Here is a 20,569-nt window from a genome sequence, read left to right on the forward strand (position 1 = left end):
AAAATAACATAGATTTGGGTTGATCAAGGTTAATGCAGTTACAAGGAAGTTGCTTAATTCTCATCCAGATCCTTCCTTTTTTCACCCATATTTTAAAGGTTCACTGGTTTCCATCCAAGACAAATAACTGGCGGACCTGGTTTAGAAAGGCAAGTGATCCAAACATCAAACTATAGACGTGTTGCATTTAATCCGTCATTGTTACGGCAAAGTTCTGCATTGTTTCTATAAGGAACATAAAAAGAAACAAAGTTTATTTAATTGATGTTTTGATGACATATTGAACAAAGACAAATTATGTCTTAACCACTTCAGCCACTGGCTTTGGAGTGCAGAGAATCATATATGTTCATAGATGTAGACAGCAAAACCCATAAAAAACTTGAAGATTCAGTGGTGCAACAGGAGGGGAAAGGGAGATGTGGCAAGAAGCTGAGGTTATAGAGTTTGAGTCTAAGTACTCTTAAATATAGGGAGGCTCTGTTTCTGTGTTATTTCTGTATCTTAAATTAAGAGCCTCAGTCCGACCATGAGCCACCAGTTCATGAATATGAAGTCTGGGACTCAGACCCAACCTTGTAACTGGCTTGTTTATGCTCAATGGCTCCAGCTTAATTTTCTGAAACAATAACTATTGGCTAGGGCCTTTGACTTCTTTTTTCTCCTTCCTCCCCTTCCCCTTCCCCTTCCCCTTCCCCTTCCCCTTCCCCTTCCCCTTCCCCTTCCCCTTCCCCTTCCCCTTCCCCTTCCCCTTCCCCTTCCCCTTCCCCTTCCCCTTCCCCTTCCCCTTCCCCTTCCCCTTCCCCTTCCCCTTCCCCTTCCCCTTCCCCTTCCCCTTCCCCTTCCCCTTCCCCTTCCCCTTCCCCTTCCCCTTCCCCTTCCCCTTCCCCTTCCCCTTCCCCTTCCCCTTCCTTTTTCCTTTTTCCTTTTTTCTTTTTCCTTTTTCCTTCTCCTTCTCCATTTCCTTTGCTGCCTCCTTTTCCTTTTCCTTCTAGATGCTACAAATTTTTAACACAATCAGCACCCATTGTGTTGTCGTTTGCGTGCTTTGTGAATCTTCCCACACGCATTTACCTCACCACTTCCTTGACTACATTGAGCCACTAGGAGAAAAACAAGCTTCGGCATCTGCCAGGTTACGATTTTTCTTTCTTCCAGTACTATTTTCTTGATAATGGGTTGGCCTACTCTTCGATATGTTTTAAAACTCTCAAGGATCCAGCTGTTGAAATGCATGTTAGCTTAATCAAAAAACAAATAAAGAGCAAAGATGTGTGGGAAAGGAACCAACCGTACTCACTGTGAACACAGCAGTGTGCAGGATGGACTTCTTTTTCCTCTGGTTCCTCTTGTGATTCAAAGTTTTTTTACCCATGAACCAGAGAGTAACATTTGATCTCAGTTTGACTTCTGAAATAGGTCACTGTCTGGTTGGGGAGTAGAGATACGCAGAGATGATGCGTCTGCTTGAAGATCAGTTTCTTGTGGCTAAGAGGGAGCAGATAGGAAAGCATAAATCAAAATAAATATCTTTGTCCCTGCTGTGGCTGAAATGGGCTTCCGTGGTATCCAGGGACAGCAGAAGATTTGGAAAGAAAGGTTGCATTATGATAGTATTTTTCCCTTTGTGGCTTGCTCAGAATCTTGCATGGGAAGATGAGAAACGGCTCTAAGCGCAGACTAATAGGGATGAATCAGTGTTTCTAATTCCACATAGAATAGCCTCTGTGAGAACCAGAGAGGTTAATGTCAAAACAGGGGGCGCTGGTGTTAGAAGCATTGCTGGTCCTTTCAAGGGGAGTGAAAGGAAAAAGACTTGTATTTAAACAAACTGGACATACACAAGTCCATAGGGCCTGATGGGTTGCTCACAGAAGAGCTGTTAAATGTCATTGTGAAGCCACTCTTGATTATCTTTGAAAAGTTGTGGCAATCAGTGGGGGTTCCTGAGGACTCAGTGCTTAAAGGGGGCCTGAAGAAAGATGGGGGCAATCTTTTTATCAGGGCCTGTTACAATAGGACAGGGAGTAAGAGTTTTAAACTAAAATAGGGTAGATGTAGACTAGATACAAGGAAGAAATTTTTTACATGGAGGGTGGTGAAGCACTGGAACAGGTTGCCCAAAGGGGTGACACATGCCTCATGCCTGGAAACATGCAAGGTCAGGTTGGACAGGGCTCTGAGCAACCTGATCTGGCTAAAGGTGTCCCTGCTCCCTGCAGGGGGGTTGGACTAGATGACCTCTAAAGGTCCCTTGCAACTCAAAATATTCTGTGATTTTATGATTCTGTGACTGGAAGAAAGTAAATGTCACCTCTATCTTCAGGAAGGGCAAGAAGGACCATCTGGGAAACTACAGGCCAGCCAGCCTCACCTTGATCCCTGGGAAGGTGATGGAGCAACTAATCCTGTAAATAATTTCCAAGCATACTAAGGATAAGAAGGAATTAGTGATAGTCAGCACAGATTTATAAAAGCAAAATCATGTCTGACCAGCCTCATAACCTTTTGTGGTGAGCTGATCAGTTTGGTAGATGAGGGAAGATCAGTGGGTATTGTTTAGCTTGACTTCAGCAAAGCATTTGACACTGTCTCCAGGAACATCCTCATAGTCAAATTGATAAAGTATAGTTTAAATAGGTGGACAGTGAGATGAACTGAAAACTGCCTGACCTGACATCATCAGTTGTGATCAGTGACATGAAGTCCAGTGGAAGCCAGTCACTAGTGGTGTACCCCAGGAACTGATACTGGGGCCAATACTGTTTAAAAATTCTGTTAATGATCTGGATGATGGGGCACAGTGGCATCACCCTCAGCAAGTTTGCAAACGATGTAGAACTGGTAGGAGTGGTTGATAGACCAGATAGTTGTGCTGCCATTCAGAGGGACCTCAACAGGCAGGAGAATTGGACTGAGAGGAATCTCATGAGGTTCAACAAGGGGAGGTGCAAAGTCCTGCTCCTGGGGAGGAATAACCCCATGCACTAGTACACTCAGGACTGACTGGCTGGAGAGAAACTCTGTAGAAAAAGAGTTGAGGATGATGGTGGACAAGTTGACCAGGAGCAAGCAATGTGCCCTTGTGACAAAGAAGGCCCACAGCATCCTGGGATGCATTAGGCAGACCATTGCCAGCAGGTTGAGGGAGGTGACCCTTCCCCTCTAGTCAGCCCTGGTGAGACATATTGTGAGTGCTGTGTCTGCGTCTGTGCTTCCCAGTACAAGACAGACATGGACATATTGGAGCAAGTCCAGTGAAGGGTCACGAATATAGTGAACAGACTGGAGCATCTTTCGTGTGAGGAAAGGCTGAGAGAGCTGAAACTGTTCAGCCCGGAGAAGGGGAGTCTTGGGGGATCTTATCCATGTGTTTAATTACCTGATGGGAGAGGATGAAGATGTGGGAGCCAGATTCTTTTCAGTGATGCCCTGTGACAGGACAAGAGACAAGGGGCACAAATTGAAATACAAGAAATTCCACTTAAGCATTAAAACAACTTTCTTTGCTGTGACGGTGACTGACAACTGAAACGGGTATCCAGAGAGGTTGTGGAGCCTTTATCCTTGGAGATATTCAGAACACAACTGGACATGGTCTTGGGCAACCTGGGCAACCTGATGTAGTTCATCCTGCTTTAAACAAAGGGTTTAAACTAGGTGATCTCCAGAGCTGACTTGCAACAACAACCCTTCAGTGATTCTGTATTTTATCTTATATTGTAGGATTATGAGATGGCCACATATACTCAAAGTTTTTCATTTTTCATTGACCAGTGAAAAAATTCCAAATACGTTTGAGGGGAAGAAGGATGGTAGAGGAGAGTCAAAGAATTGGCAAAAGTTTCACTTGTCTACAGAAATGGTTGTGGTTCCTATTTGTGATACGTTTGGTAATCCCCAGGGGTGATATGCTATAAAAGTGCTGATAATTTGGTTAATTTCTTATATTTTTATTGGAAATAGTAAATGATCATGGATCCTGTTTTACTTTCAGTTGTAGAAGTCCCTGTGAAGATTCAATGCATCAAAGACTGAACTGAACATACCATATCCCACAAAGTCCATATTGCAGATACTGTTACCCTCCAGATGAAAGTTTTCCCCTCAGCATTGAAAAGCAGTGGGAATTCCTTGAGTTCTCATAAGCCAAATGGTTACATGTACTTCAAGTGTTTGCTTTCTTCTTAACTACTCTAAAAAAAAAGTCCTAGAAAAGTTGAAATGGAACAAACGTAAGGAAAATGACTGCAAACCGTCACTGTGGGATTTTTTTTTCTCTCAGTGTAAACTATACGAAGCTCACAGGAAAAGAAAAAAATTCTTTAGTAATTGCCCTTGCAGTAAACCCAGCCTGAGTTGCAGTAATCAGACTGACATTTTATATCTATCCTACCATGGGAAACAATACTAAAAAACATTGAACTGCAGTGTGGTTTGTTCATTTTTTTAGCAAAACAATTTCAGATCTTTAGTAGGTGTCCACCTGCTCCAGTTCTGGGGTGCTTGTAGGCCTCTGCTCCTCCATCACCTTATCAGCCACTGCCCCGGGAGCAGCAGGATGACTGCCCCCGTCTCAGCACTTTCTGGCTCTTGCCCAGCAGGAAATCCACCACGGTGCAAACTAGGTAGCTCTGTGCTGCTGGGAAAACAGCAGTGAGCTGAAAGGTGGGGATATCTGTGAGACCAGGTGCTTAGGGGAAAAGAAAAAGTGAGGCAAACTGAGAGTACAGGTGCACGTGTACTTTGGTACTTGTGTGAATGCTTGCCCGGCCTTCTGAAGTCAGAAACAGCTGGAACCTTGTGCAGCACCTTAAGGGTTTAGAAGAACTTAGCCTTCAATTGCCTGATGGTGGTCAGTCACTCACACATCTGTGGTACTCTCAGCCATGAGACAGCTGTAGCATTTTCATTGCAAATCTGTGGTAGGGAAAGATGCCTCACCACCCCTAGTGTTCTGCAGCCTCACTCCCATTCCTGTGGATCAATGGGGCTTCTCTTAGTCCTAGCTAGAAAAAAACAGGGATTTTTTTTTCCTGTTTCCTGCTACATCAGTGAATGGCCTGGCACACCTGAAAAGAGAATGCCATTTTAATGTTTGGAAAAAATGATAGTCCATGCTGGATGTCTCCTTGGAGGCTCTACTGGAAGGTAACTAGCCAGCACTCTCTGGCAGTTGGGGACACCAAGAGTGCCCAAGGACCTAGCGTGTGACAGAAAGGTCCCTTGTTGTACAGATACGTGGGGAGATGCTGGTCTGATTGTTCCATGTCATGCTGGAGGAAGAAGCAGCTGAGATGCAGAAGGAGGCTGTGAGCCAGACCACTGAGCCTGCAGCTGTGCAAACAACATCAACCTGTGTTCACTGACTTTCATGGGCACAGTGTGCATAAATACACAAAACCTTTGATTCAAGGCTTCAGGCCAGCCAGGATGTGATACGGATTGCATTTGGTCAGGGCCAAGATTCAGAGTTGGTGTAAGCAGAGATGATCCATAGGCTTAAACAGGCCAACTAGCACAATCTGAAGAACTAGACCCTGCTAAATAAAAATTGAATCGGGTTTCAGGTAGCTTTTTCTGGCTTTCTATCTTAAAAAAGGCTACAAATTCTGCATTAAGAAGCTCCATGGTTTAAGTCATGCAGCTGAAGCTAAGTGCTTATGAGTTTATCTGATAAGGACTGAGATTTTTCCATACCTGCATCAGAAGATGGCATGTATTGACTTCAGAAGTACAGTTTTTTCCTGTCGCTTTCCTGGCACTACTTGGGTGAATCCTACTGCCAAGGCAAACCTCTGAGTATGTGTGTGTTCACTTGCATGACAGACCAGCCACCACAGAGGCTGCCATCTGCTCGGCTCTGCACTGGTACAAATCCAGAATAATTCTGGTAACTTCAGCAGAGTTGCTCTGGAGAGACAGATGCAGCCAAGGCCAGGATCTGTTCCACTTAATTAAATAAATAAACATTAAATATCCTGGAAGATTCATTTTCCAGTGTCCTTAACCTTGTCTTTGCTGGTGACCTCCTTATTTATTTATTTACTTATTTTCAAACTGAGCTTTTCATGGCTATTGACATAAATTTTCCAGCTTTTCTAATACAGAACATCTGTGGTCCCTATGCAGTGTCCTCTATAGGTCGTGGGAAAGCTTTATCTTACTAATAAGCTCCATTCCTCTATATATTCAAGCCCAACTGACGGGGCCAAGTGTGTTTATAAATAAATATTGTCTTGTAATGACCATTTCCATGTGTCCCAGAGGACTAGAGATTTAGCCCTTCTGAGTTGGCCAGCTGCCTCCTTTGTAACACTGAGAACAGTTTTACGCTGTCCGGTTAACGTTTGATTTATGTGGAAAAGAACTCCCCAAGGTGACAGGCCAGTGGTACTAAAGAATGCAAAGCTCCCAGCTACTCCTAATAGTCGCAGAAGTAAGTTTATCCATCCATCCATCCATCCATCCATCCATCCATCCACCCACCATTTTTCTCTTCATCAAACAAAATGATGGGTATGTTTATTGAATATCTCTATTTGTCCCTGACTAGCTCTGTCTGCCTTAGCCGAAACAGGGACAAAAGCATGAGGAAGGCAAGTGAGTTTCATTTGAATGCTATCCCATATCTTTCAGTAAGAGAAATGACCATTGATGTAGGATATTGCTAAGTTATGGAACAACACATTTGCTGGGAAGTTTGGGGCGTGGATTGCAAAAATATCTGGTGAATGATTGGCCCTTCTTACTGATTAGTGCAACAAGAAATATGCTGCAATATGCCTGCTCTTCTGAATGAAGCATGATTTAATAGTTCCTTATCACTGAAGGATGACATACTATCTCAGTGGCTTATTTATTAAAACTGTCCTATTAGAGAGAATACGTTTTATTTCTTACATGAGTCTTGATTTACTCTGCATCCTCTTCCATCCAGGCAGTGGTGCAGCAGAGGTCAGGATCCATTTTTTAAAGGCTTTCAGAAGAAATCCATTGCAGTTTTTAGAAGACCAACATACAGGACTAATGTAGCATATCTATTAATCTTCACTGCTTAAATTGTTTCTTTAGCTACATATATGCATGTGTTTATGTAGATATATACACACAGAGTAAAGAATGCTTTTTCTAATTTTCCATTCTCCCAAAGATATGTAGTGTGTGGAAAGGAATGAATGTCTGCAGATTTCTATGGTTTGGTTTCTTGTAGTGCCAGTCTGATAAACAGCCTCCAGGCTTGATCACTAATAAGAATTGATTCCTATAGCTATAATTCACCATGTCTTAGAAAGAGTTTGGCTGTTTCTGTTGGCGTGATAAACATATTTCCAGAAAGATTTGGTATGAATCCAATGAAGAGAAAGACAAATGTGAAGTATCTCTGGCTCAGCTTCTGTGATTCCTTGATTTCAGATACAAACAAAAGTATGAAGAGTTTCACAGTATTGTCTTACCATGACATTAAAATCTGGGTTAAGTCTTTAGATTTAAAAAAAAAAAATAAAAAAATCTACTAATGTCAGGCCACAAATATTTAAGAATGCATAGCAATTCTGGGAGTGATCAGGCATTCCTATCCCAGAGACAAATAAACCCAAAACCCCCTGACCCTGGAAACCTGAACAGTGAAAGATATTAGACATGGAATTTAAACCTTACCTCCCTTGTCTTCTCATAGCCTATGGCTTTTCAATAGTATTTTATTTTTAATAATTCTTGAAATTCAGCTACCTCTCTGATTTTTTTGGCCAGACTGATCACCAGAGAAGACTGCCAGTGCTGGGTCACCATGTGGCACCATGTTCGCATTGCCTCCAGAAGAAGGGTGAACTGAGCCAGCTCCACGCTGACACGAGTTGCCCACATGTGGACAAGAAATGGGACAGGACAGGGCTGACAATAGTCAGAGGAAAAGAGGGTGTGTGCGTGAGTATGTGGGGGTAACCTAAACTTAGGACTAGACTGAGGAAAGAAAAGTAATTTTCCAGGACTTCATTTTACTATACAGAGAAAACAAAGAATTATCTTTCTCCTTAGCATGTTGGGGTTCAGCACTCAGTAAAGAAAAGTTATATCAAAATAGCGCATCTACTTTGCATGTCTAGGTGTTTCTCCATTTTTGTGACAAATCCAATTTTGGCTGATGCACGACGGACCAGACAGAGCCTCCCTTTCCTGTACTCTGGGCCATGTTCTAGGGGAGAATTCAGCAGCAAACCAAATCCTATGAAGTAAGTTATTACAACCTCATCACGCTTTCCGGTTCCTGTCATATAATATAACAATGTATGTTAGAAAGGGATGTGTGCACTATGGTGTGGTTTTGATACTGATGAGATCTTACATTGCAATCTTGGCTCTTCTGTTTTAAATGGCAAAGAGAAAGCCATATCACCAGGAAAATAATATAAAATACTGTTTGTAGATATTTCATTTCAAGCTTATGAATTAGATAAAACCCAAAACAATCACACCCAAAAAAAGCTCAATTGATCTCTTCAATTTTTTGTTATGTAAGATGCGTGATGGCCTTGCTTTCTGCTGGTGGGAAAATCTCCTGAGAAGAAATGTGTCTCTCGCTTCCTCTGGGAATGCTCAGTACCCTGGAGATGCTTCTTGCTTGACATTTTGTTTCTCAAGTGATTACTGGGCCTTTGCTTAGATGAGAGAAGTCATTTTTCTTTCCCTGACTTCAAGTAGTCCATGTAATTATGTAATTGTAAGGCTCTTTCCTTTATGCTTAAGGCTGAACTGCGTTATGAGAATGGATATACAGGGGTTTGTCTTCCCACTGCTTTTCTGAGCAAGGCTGAGCTGGGCTGGGCTACTTTGGCTACATTTTGGTGGCAAGTAGCATGGCAAACTCAGGAAATCCCAGTTCAGTACTGGGCCATTGTCCACCCCTGCTTTCATACCTTCTCCCACAGGGAATCTGGGAGCCAGAGCCGACAGACTTGAGTGCAAACCAGGGCAGCACCCCTGGCATAAGGGGTCAGTGATGATTTGTGCCTGCTGTAACTATAGTGTACTTATTACGTCCTTGAACCAGAAACAAACTGATTTGTTTATAAAACGAAAACACGTATTTGTTCTATCTTCTGGAAATACATCATAGGTAGTGTGAATAGTGCTTGTAAAATATGTTGGAATTGCATCTGGAAAACCTGAAGTCCTCCACAGAACACCACATTGTGCCACTTAGTGGTTAGGATTAAAAAGATTCAGATTATGTTCAGATTATGTCAGAACTAATAAGAAATTTTAGCTAACATGAACCTCTGCTTTCTCCCTGATACTGTTTTCTGATTTGAGCTGGTTGCGATCACAGCACTTCGCAGAATCACAGGAAGGACAGATCTAATAAATGCACATAGGTGGTCCAAGCAGTGTACCTAGATTTATTTTCATTGTACAGTTTTCACATCTCTCATTTCAAACAGCACCAGTCTACCCTGCAGTGTCTGGATCTCTGTCTCTGTAGAAAAGGAGACAATTCTTTCAAGAGTAGTACTGAACCATGAGGTATAAAATAGAGAAAAATTAATCTCGTTTGCTTACTTGATTACTGATTTTTTTTCGTTATTAATTGAGGTCCTGTTGCTGCATAATCTTCCTTTTTTTTTTTTTTTAACCAGAAAACTGTAAAACAAAAGTACACTGCTGCCATACAGAAAGGGCAGCGAGAACTTTACCGCTGTTTTCTTTTCCAGCAGAGGGTGCATTGAAATGTCCACACAAAGATGCATCTGTCTGTATGTAAATACAGGGTTAAATAACTCTCTGGGCCTGGAAGACACACACCCACGCTGCTTCAGGATTAGGAAAACTCCCCTGCTAGACATATTTATGCTCTGGAGATCCTGCCACTTTTCACTTTGAGTGCTCTTCCTGCCTGGACTCTGGAGTATTAAGCATCTATTTAACTTTAGAGGCTTCCTTGAGAATCCTCCTAATTTGGAGGTGACTTAAAGCAAGTGCACAGAGATTGCTGAACTGCTCAAGATTTCAGAGCTGCTCGAGTGTTTCTGTCTGTCTCAGTGGGTAACAGCATCCTCAGTGTTTTAATTACGTTCATGTTTATTTGTCTTAGCAGATGATACTCTGTAGTTCATACTTTGTTAGGTACCTATGTCTTATCATGTCCTACCCAGCACAGCAACTGGAATCCAGTACTTGTGGATCTCCCTTTCAGAAGCCTTTCATCTGAAATAAACCAAAATCACATTTACTTTATCAAAAAGAATAGTACATTTAGTAAGAAATGTTTTTAAAACTGTGAACAGCTGCCATTCACTTTGCTTTCCTTGAAAGTCAACCTTGCCTTGACTTGTTCAGTGCATTTCCACATTAGCCTGATTCCCTGGAGGAGTTGTCTTCTCCTCCCTTGGATGATGTGTTCCTTCAAGTCTGCTGCAGTAGTTTGGTCTCTGGTATCCCCAGACTCCTTGCCCTGTCATTGTCTCTTTACAATACTCCACGTGTGCTGAAAATGGCTTCTCCTACCATTCTCAGGTTTTTTCTTTCTTCTGCCCAGCAGCCATTTGCTGAGCTGATTCACCGTAGTGACACAGCTGACACCATAGAAACTGTTTCAGCCTTCACTATCTGCCATTTATTACAGAGAATCCAGGTCGTTAATGTTGTCAGAGGGCACAAGTGACTACTCTGGTTCAGAGTGTGTGCAAGACCCTTACATGCAATAATCAATTGTTTAGCAAGAGGAAAAACAAAAGCCACGGAAGGCAATCAGGAGTCTGGTTTGTCTTTCACAGTCCTTTGAACTGTGCTCTGGCAGCTCCAAGCGAGCCTTCCCCAAGGGGACATTAGACACATGTGCTTTTGAGAGCAAGAAGATCCAGGGCTGAACCTCTCTGTTCCTGTGAAGTTTGCATGGCCACAGCATGCGACCCAGCTGGAAGTGAGTCCCTGCCCGATGTGAATGGGGAGGCACGTAGCTGCGTGGTCACTACCGCTTTTCATGACTGAAAGCGCATGTCCTGCACGGTGTGTGCAGCTCCCCATACGGAATCATCCGTGGCTGTGAGCGCTTATGTAGCTCCCTGGGACAATGAGTGGGTACTGAGAGTAAGTGTTAACCTTTAAAAACTCAGATCTCTGAAGGAAACCACTTGGTAAACCTGCCATGTCTTTGCTAATAAATATTTCACCCCCTGAAATGTACATTTGTACCCTCTTTTGTGTGTGTGCCATGACCGATGCTGTTAGGCGGATGGGTCCACATGTATGGCAATTTAACTGAGTTGAACCACCACAACCTCTTGATGATTTCACGCACCAAATTACTATGGGCAAGTTTTTCAAAGGGAGGTCTGAAACCTGTTTCTACTAAAACAACGCTTCCTTTTTCACAAAAAGATTTTTTTGCACATTTGCACACGCACACTTGTACATGCACACATTTTTCCATTAGTTTATTTTCCCTGTGTAATATTGCAAATGATGTTTCTGAAGTACCCATATGAAATGCGTGGAAATCCTAATGGGGGAAGAAAAATAAGTTTCACTTTGTAACTATCCTGCCCCATTTTCTGTCCAGCTGGCATGCTGGCATGTACCAATCTTTCTCCACCACTGCATACTTTCTCCACCACTGGAAACTTCGAAGAGGAAAGTGATCATGTGAAACTCTGAGACACTTGACAGAAATCTAAACCAACACATTGCAAAGAGTTACAAACAAAAATCTGTCTCAAAACCAGCGCTTCTCCTGTGACATCATGTCACATTAATCACTGCTAGGTTGCCCTAATAAGGATGAAAATTCCCCCTTCACAGCTGTTCTCCCAAACAAAAAAATGCATCTTCTGCTGTGTCGGACCTTCCTTAATGTCTGCCAGAACAGATGGAGCTGGTAGCTTTGCTCGAAGGTCAATGCAGTTAGTTGAGGCCCTGGATTGGAGAGAAGTCCACCACAGTGATGGTCTTTTGCTCTCTAAAGCACTTGAGAGCGTCTCTGAGACATGAGGATTCAAGACATATATATGTAACTTGTGTGTGTGTGGCCAGAGACTAAGTTTTAAATAGAATCTTTTGGCTGGAAAACCAAAGTAAAAATAACCTGGAGAATCCCTACCATTAAATCTGGCATTGCAAACGCTTGCCTCTTTATATAAATTTATAGAGCTATATATACTTATTTATGTAAATACCAAGTTAAAACAAGCTTTTCTCCTTTGATCTGTTGATGTACACAAGGAGAATTTAAGTTTAAGCAATTCACTGATGAATTAATAGGCCGGTGCTTGAAGTGGAATAGGAAAGAATGTATTAATATACACAGATGTATTATGTTGGAATGACATAAGGAGTTATCTCTAGTTGCTAGCTGTGTGATTTGCAGTGAATTGCAAGCAGTCTGCAAGGTGTGGCTACACACTTAAGTTGATCTTTCTGTTTTGTTGACATCAGTAGCAGCCTCTCAGCAAGTGAGTGTTCGGATGTTGACACTTGAAATGAGAAAGATACAGTTGACTTAGTCTACACGTTTCCGTGCTAAAATTATTATGCTTGAACATGTCTGTGTATGGTCTCATTTTAAACATCTCCATCAGTAAAGTTTCTGCCACCTCTGCTTTGAAGACTGTTACACTGATCATTCAGTGCACGGTCAGGAAATCTTTATTTTAGTCATCTTAACTTCTCATTTCTCTGGTTTTGTGCCTTTACTCTAGTAATTGATACGACTGAAGTACATTAGCCCTGGACCTTCTCCAGCTCCCCCTGAAAGCCGTGTACAGCATAGCCCTTTGCATTTTAAATGTAGGATTTTCCGTTACTTATAAATATGAGAGGCTTTAAACTATTGTGATGAAATGTTTCAGGGATTTGTGTATGATTTACATTGCACCGTTCCCAAGTTTAATTAAACAGGGGTGGAACATTTGTTAGGACTGCAGCAAGGTAAAAAAAAACAAAACAGAAGATGGCCCATTTTGCCTGGAGCCTTCATTGACAGAAGGGCACAATTAAAGGCCATGTGGCTCCACTGGTGGCACGTGCTTTGTGGCATTACATGGTCATCTTACTGCTCCTGGTTTAATTCTGCAAATGTCTTATGCACATGTAGGTTTTCTCTATCATCCTGGCGTTCATAACTTAGAATGTGACTGAACAAAGCACTCAAGCACTAACTTGAAGTCCTGTGTGAGTTAACCCTGGCCTACAGGCAGCAAGGGTGTAGATATACAACATGCAGCTGGGCCAATGTTATCACACCCGTGCCCCTAAGAGAAGGATGGCAACCTCTTAGTCCATATTAATTATTTTGCAGGTATGGTCTGGCCTCAGGTAAACTAGTGAAACTTTGTTATTCGAACAAAAAATAGACAGTTTTAATATTGGACTTTAGGTGCTCAGTGATGGGACAACTGTCCTTCAAAATTGAGCACAAGATGAAGTGTAGTACTGAGCTGGACCTCAGTCGTAAATGTGGGCATGCCAAACTACATGTTTTCTTGGAATCATTCCTCAAGACGTACCATAATAAACTGAATTGTGGAAGGCTTTTTATTTTAATCCCTGAAAAAGGATACACTGAAAAACTTGGCCTCAGTCACATGGTTTACTACAAACCTACACAGAAACATGATGCAATATCATAAGCAATTTTGTTGTATTTGAGTATTCGATCAAAATGTAAACTTACTCTTTTCTCATCGCCTGTTACTGTTTATCTTTAACCAGAATATCTGAATTGATATTTAAGCAGATCGTTGTCCCTGAAGAAAAAAACCCATGACTGATAATGACGTACTTAATACCAATATAAACTGAAGGATACTCATGTCTTTAAAATTAGTTTAAATTAAATATTTCAAGAAGCACATTCAGACTTGTATTCCATTTTTCGTGTTGATGCACAGACAGTACAAAGGGGCTGACTATAAAGACAGCTTTAGTTCAGAAATCTTACTACTCAATTTAACAAAAAAGATTTAGAGAATATGGTGAGATTTTGTATATGGAAAAAAAATAGCACATCACAAACAATATAACCTGATTGGCCAGGGATAGTATCTGTTTATAACATAATTTAAAAGTCTAGCTAAAGCTGAGCATAGAACATCTTTTATTATTCAGTATATTTTTGAAATGCTGTGAGATGCAAAGTTGACCACCCAAGGGGCTAACAATTATCACTTGCTCTTGCTCAAACTTAGCAGAGTTTCTTTTACTGGGTGTTGCAGCCCTTCAGTTTTGCTTTATGTCCCGGCCTTGACTGAATCTGAAAACAGAGACAGTCAGCAGAAGCAACCCCTTTTTGACAGACTAATCCGGATCACCCAGCATCACAGACCTAGCATCAAAAAATATACCCTGAAGGATAACAAGGCTGGGCCATGGAAGGATGCAATTAATTTTTGTGGCTATTGTGGTTACAAAAATAGCACTTGAGGAAAGCAGTGATGTTCCCTGGGTGAGGAAGACACTGAGCCCCAAACCATGACAGCCCTTTGCAGTCACTCCAGTGCCATTCCTCAATTTAATGATCTTTGCAGTAGACCTCAGACCATAAAACCAAGAATTATAATTTCACTTTGGCCCACACAGAAACTGGCTTTCTCATGCTTGTTACTAAGCCAAAATTTAACAACAGGAGGAAGCAAAGTAAACTCCTGTAATGATAAGCTACCTTAATTTTTACTAATTATCCTCAGGGACCTGTGTCAGTATTGTTTGAAGGATCTGTAATTATCACTGAAATGCATTTGTCAAAATAATTCCACAGTTTGGGGATGCCTGACCCTGTTTTTGTTTTTTTTCCATTTCTTTGTTTCCTCAGTGGGAGCTTAATTTAAGACTTTTGAATCAGATGAAGCCTTTCTCTTGACCAAAACTCATTAACCCTTCCTATTCATTAATTTGGAGTGCAGAATTGACCATTAGATCATCCTGTCTGACCTCCTGAGCAGCACAGGCTACGACATTATGCACAGCTACTCCTGCACTGAGCCCACAAAAGTGTGTTGAGACTAACACTTACCCTCCAGAAAGCTACAGCATGTTTGTGAGTAGAAGTAATGTCTTCAGTTGGATCAACTTTTTTTTAGAGTAGAAGAAAAAAAAAAGGAGGTGTTAAACCTTTGTTAAAGTGAAGAGAGAATCCATCACTTTCGTTTGCCTCTCTGAATTTTTAACAACATAAATGTTAAATTTTTTGGTAGCAGTGACTAAAGTATAGACAATGTTTTCTTTGAATGCGTGGGTTTTGTCTTTCTTACATCATAGTATGTCTTGATGGTCCTAGCATATTCCTTTCACTGTTAACCAGTAACTCATAAATGGTCTGAAAGGAGAGTCCTCAGCCAGAAACCTGCTGAATACCTAGTATTTTTAAATATTTCTTTTAATCCAAGCCCCTTGGTGGTGTGTCCTGAGTGTGAGTGCATCAGGCTCAGTGGCTGTTTCTCTTGGACAGCACTGATCTCATCTCTGTGGGCTAAATCTCTCTACAATGTCCAATAAGGGAATGTGGGAACATATTTTATCTTTACTGTCCAGTTATCACATGAGAAATCTTTTTTTTTTTAATATAAGTTCAAAGAATTCTTAAGGGGAATTAGGAAACATAACTCAGAGAGATAGGGCCAAGAAGCATTTTTAATATGCTACGGGTATTAGAAACTCTTGCCTATCAGCTTAGATTTGTCTGGATATGATGTAAACATATATATATGGAAAATATATTTTAACAGAAATATCTGGGGGAGAAAAAGTTAACTCTCACCTGGCTATGCAAGCAATCCAGACTGGGAAATCAGGTTTAGAGAAGCAGGAATTTATTCCTTCATTTTGTATTTCACCGTCACGCATAGCAAAAGTGTCCCCTATCAACTTGACAGGAAGAACAATACCTTCCTGTGAAGGACACTGTCCAAAGCACCTGGAGAGGCACATTGCTTCCCAGTCTGCTCCTGGGGACAAGTCACCAACCCAGAGCACTGATGCCAGGGTCCTTGCTGCCTGCAGCCCCAACCCCGCATCCACCAGCCCCAGCATCACTCCCCAGTAGAGTCTGGTGACCACAGCTCCTGAAGTCAGTCAGCACCCATCTCACCTTGAATCCCCAAAATCACGTTCAGTGACTGCAAGCATCCTGAGACCAGGCTGACGAACGCTTGTAAAGCACTGGAACAGTTTGCCCAGAGAGGTGATGGAGGCCCCATCCCTGGAGACATTCAAGGTCAGGCTTGATGTGGCTCAGGGCAACCTGATCCAGCTAAAGATGTCCCTGCTCACTGCAGGGGGGCTGGAGTAGATGACCTTTGGCGGTCCCTTCCAACCCAATGCATTCTATGATTCTATGATTCTATGCTGTGCTGGGGCTACAAACCCCTTTTGCTATTAGTAGCACAGCACAAAATCAGAGTCTAGTGGACATGATTTATTACTTGATGGTGCCTTCCAAACCCCCACTAGTGTTTTGAAAATATCAGGCTCCACAGAGAATATAATTTGTTAAAAAAATAAAAGCTTTGTTCCTTTCATCATATAATAACTAATGTTTTTCTCCAGTCAAAGTTCCTTTCTGGTCTTGGACTAACTACTTTTTCTGCTTGCAGCAACAAGCATTTGCTAATAATAATCACTGGAGAACTTGGAAACTGGTTTCACAAAATGTCCTCAATTTTAGTTTGTGAAGGAAGAAAAAATAGGCAGAATTAGCCACGTTTTTTCAGTCAGCAACTATGGTGTGTCCATACCGCTTTCCCGATGGAAAAGTGAGAGCACGATCCCTTCCCTGAACTTTATGCAATATAGATAAAGGCGTGTGCTTTTGTGAAATACATTCGAGATGTCTGTGAGGTAAGTCGAGTCCTGTGCCTCTGATATGACCTGATGGACTAGAGTAAGACACGGCGTTAGGGTAAAGGCCTATTGTGTACATGAGGTATTATCCAAATCTGAATACGCTTCTAGCTCTCATGCTGTACGATGACCTGAGTATCCCAGAAAGCTTCGGTTAACCCTTCTGTGGATGGAGCCAAGCAGTTGTATCCACAAGGGCAAACTGCTGTGGTGCAACACATGCCCATGAAGCAATATGCAGGAGGAAGATCATTTCACAAGGCCACAGTGGTGCCAAGTGTTATGGAGAGGTTCAAAGCACGGCTTGCAGCAGGCTTTAGGGGGGTTGGTAGGCAGAGCAGGATGCAGCTGGGTGCACTGGAGGGTGCCCAAGAGGGGTGCTTTGAGCGGGCAGGAGTGTCATGGCCCTAACGGGAGACCAGTGGCCATCCAAGCAGCTGTGGGGGCTAGACAGGGTGCCCCAGGGCACCCAAAATACACTCAGTTGTTGCTCCTTGAGTCATGATGCCACTTCCATTAGCTTTTAATGCTTAAGTGCCTATCCTGCTAGTACCTTCAGCAGCCCTGGCCCAGCCTAGGCTTGAAGGGCAACCCTGCCGCCTTCCCTGCAGCACAGACCACCCCGGCAGCCCCGCTGAGCCAGGTTACCCCCTCCAGCAGGCAGCCCCAAACCCCACAAGGAGGATGTCTGGTTCAGCATCACTGTCCTCCAGGCCATGGGCACTGAGGGCTCCTCACTGGAGCCAGACTTTTTTGGGATCTGGGCAGCACTCAATGACCTCACGTTGCATATACTGGCAAGGCTTGGCTGCGGCTGGGCGGGGGTCCCCAGTGGCTGGTTTCACTGCGGGGTTTGATGGTATCACTCTGGGTGGGAGAAAAGGAAGAGCCCTCGTGGTTGCTGTCTGCCAGCCCTCCTGCAGAGACCTGATCTACCTGCCCTGCTCCAGGTGCACGCGTGCCAGGGTCCTGCCTCTGTCCCTGGCTCGCACCAGATATTTCAAAAGAGAGCAAAAGAAATCTTGAAGGTGATAGCTACAGAATAACCTGCCAAGAGGGAATGTTTCCTCCAAATCCTGTTACTCAGAAGTTGGCTTTGACCCTGGAGCATTAAGCTTTATATCTCCTGTAAGCACTGCCTGTGTTTGTTTGCTCTCTATGTCCCCACCACGGTAACTCTGAATCTTCTGGATGTCCAGAGAGAGGACAAAGAGTCTCACTGCCATTTTTCTGTTTACAATAGAGTTCTTTAAGTCAAGGCTAGAAAGAAAATATAAAGTGCAGCTCCAGATATTATGTCTGTCTGGAAGGACTTTATAATCACTTTTCTACTCTTAGGAAATAGTTTTGCTCCCCAGCGACATCTGCCTGGTGGGTTGTTCTAAGAGCCAAAGCATATTAAATCCATGGAATAAGCGGTGTCGAACAACACAGTTCCAGTTACACTATGTTACAGAGGAATAGAAATGGTAGGGACACAAGTAAGTGTGAAGGGACGGCAGTCAGATGATGCTTATACATTATTGTTTCTAATTTTCTAAATTATGATCAATGAAAGAGATGGACGATTAAATGCCAGCATGAACTGTCAGCAGTATTTGGTAGAACTCTCAACTGTCATTCTTAACTTGGCAGCGTACTTTAAACAGAGAAAACTTCAAATTTAAAGTAAAGCCCCTTTCATCTGATAAAGCTGCCAGGAAGAAGAAATAATTGAACATATTGAACCATGGTGCTGCCAGCTCGTCCCCTCTTGGCAAGCACAATGCTGCAAAGCTGGGTCTGAAACCTGTCCAGTGAGGAATGCAGCTCCCAGCCCCAAAACCGCCCTGTCGCTCTTCACAGCCATCTGGGCGGCTTACCCCAACGGCTGCCAGCCCCTTCCAGGACTGCAAAACTTGATGAAGAAAAGGGCTGTGAGCTAAGGGATTTTCTGCAAGGAGCAGGAGCACAGCACGTATGAACGTGACATTCATGACACAAGAATCTGCCTTGTGTATCTGTTCAGCATCATTGATTATGAGGTATCTTAGTCTTAGTGTTACCTCAAAATACCAGTATCCCTATAATAGTCTTATGGGAAAGAGAGTACATTAGGTGTAAAGCAGAGAGAGAGATGAAGGCAAAATGAAAATTGGAAGGAAGAATATACTTAAGGAGAAAATGGTTGTGGGTAAAAAAAAATCTCAGCTGAAATACTGAGAGAGTATTGAGATAATATAAAATTATTACTCAAAAGGACTGTGGAAAAGGCTGGGATACAAGAAGGACTAATAGTACAGAAGAATGAATGGAGAATACAAAGGAAAAAAGGGAAAGAAATAGGTAAAAATCAGAGACGGAATAAATCATTATTGTCACTTTTTTATTTTGTAGAAAACTTGCTTTTGTACAGCATCTGACAATCATATATCAAACAGACAGACTCAAAAGAAATTCACAGCCCTGGAAATGGAGGCCAGAGACAAACTGTATATGCTTCGCTCTGACTCTTCTGGGAAGCTACAGATGTTCCTTGTTTGGACACACAATGGACAGATTAATATCTCCAGATGTTCACCATCCATCCTCCCAGAACATTAATGGGCAGGCCAGGGAACGCATGCTTTTAGCAGAAACTTCAGTTTCCGCTACTGCTTCAGATAAAGTATTTCGTCAGCGTTTATGTTCTGGAGAGCACCTGCTCCAAGTGTAGGGAGCCTACACTACAGAGCAATGCCCCTCTGTGCCACCACCCGACACCGCACATACCACTGCTGATGAACTGACTTCCAAAGACAATGAGAATTCAGCATTGCTTTTGACTATTTTACCTGATAGGAATAAGCCAATATTTAAAATTACAAAAGTATTTAAGTGGTTGAGTGGCTCTGAGAGTCAGTACAAGGATAGTACTTCTCTTGACTCACAGACACAATAAGACAACTTTTGTAAGAAATTTGAACAGGAATTTGTCCAAAATTATACTTCTTATTCACAGAGGAAAAAAGCATACAGCAATTGAGCATTACCAAATGTAATACAATTAGTCATCATACATTTATTTATTCTTGTAGAAAAACTTGTGATGACATTTTTAAGAAGGCTCCAGATAAAAAAATGCCCATTTTAATTTGAAGAGAAAAGATGCTTACCAAAAATTCTGAATGCCATATTATATAAAAACACAGGTGAAACACTGCTGAAAAACAGTAATTCACCAGCAGCACCCAAGTCCCCCCGAAAATTATCCAGAGAGCTTTGAAAACACTATCTTCAAGATTATTAGCATGGTTCCCTCTCATTTCCATTCATGAATTCCCACTGGCAAAAAGCAACCTTCTGCTGAAGCGAACAGACTTAATCCTACAAAAAAGACTGTAAATGGAGGAAGTACACTTGTTGCCTTCAGTGTATGAATCTATAAGAGAAAATAAAACTGGATTTGGTCTTCCACCGACATGAAGAGGCTGTTAAAGAGGTGCGTGCTTTTGTCAACTTGAATAATTGCAGTGAAATGGATGCTTAGGTGGCAGCCGGGAGGACTTGAGTTTCTCAGCTTGGGCTACAGTCACATTACAGACGCATGCTGTCCTGCAATGAAGTATCTCACCCTGAGAAGAAAAGCAGTGCTCTGCAAGAGCCCGTGCCATTTCGCTGGTTTTGGATGGTCAGGTCACTTCAGCTGACATGAATTTACTCTCAAAAGGCCTTTGCCATAAACCTACAGAAAGAAAAGGTCTAGAAAACTGAAGGT

This window comes from Leptosomus discolor, chromosome 1, assembly GCF_034619465.1.
Source record: "Leptosomus discolor isolate bLepDis1 chromosome 1, bLepDis1.hap2, whole genome shotgun sequence".
Taxonomy (NCBI): Eukaryota; Metazoa; Chordata; class Aves; order Leptosomiformes; family Leptosomidae; genus Leptosomus; species Leptosomus discolor.